This window comes from Acyrthosiphon pisum, chromosome X (assembly GCF_005508785.2).
Source record: "Acyrthosiphon pisum isolate AL4f chromosome X, pea_aphid_22Mar2018_4r6ur, whole genome shotgun sequence".
NCBI lineage: Eukaryota > Metazoa > Arthropoda > Insecta > Hemiptera > Aphididae > Acyrthosiphon > Acyrthosiphon pisum.
The window spans coordinates 60707959-60708914 of record NC_042493.1 but is presented as its reverse complement, the minus strand read 5'-3'; positions in this window follow the sequence as shown (position 1 = coordinate 60708914).

Here is a 956-nt window from a genome sequence, read left to right as displayed (position 1 = left end):
CCATTGAAAATGTCATGTATCTACGGTCATTTGTTTTAAAGTTACACCAAAAACCCAAATTCAATTTTGTGAAAAATCGATTTTGCGTAAAAATTCCCGTTTTTTCTTAATTTTTCTTTTGTTTTTTACGGCGCTTTTGAAAATTACTGGTAATTTTAAATTTTGACCTCCCCAATGCACCAACGATATTCACTTTCCAATCGAACAAGATACTGAAGTTGAAAATCAAAGCATTATTTCGACTACTTATCGTGTACACAGACAAAAAAAAAAATAAAAAAATAAAAAAAAGATATCATTGTAAAATCAATACATTCATCGTTCCACTCAGAATCTAAAAAATTAAGAACAATTAATTATAAGGAATATACATACACATAACATAATATTATTAATTGAATTTCAGTTTTTTGTAAATTAAACTACAAGTGTTCATAATAAGTTTCTAAAACAATAACTATATATATTTTTTACCAATCGTTATTTTACATTACTAACGAAGCCTGGATGTTTGGATTTTAAATCACTATATCGTAGGTACTTGTTAAATTAGATTCAATGTTATTGTCGTCGATACCAAAACTTAGACTAATAGACAATAATAGCGGTAACCAATAGACTGGTAACTATTTTTAGCTCATAAATATTGCTATTTCTCGGATAGTCGGATACCGACACCGCGTTGATAACGACGGTCGACGATTAACAAATAATACAAACTTTGATAGTTATTGCCTATTAGTATTTCATTTAAAGTGACGTCGTGATTCAATCAACTCATTCAAACTTATAATAATCTATACTTACATATTACATAGTAATATAGTTAGCTTACAGGAGGTAGGTAATTAAAACTGTATTTGTTTAAACTTGTAAATTTGTAACCATCTCTTTTTATTTCTCTAATAAAAAAAAAAAAGTACATTGTTATCACCAATAAGCTACCAATAGGTAAA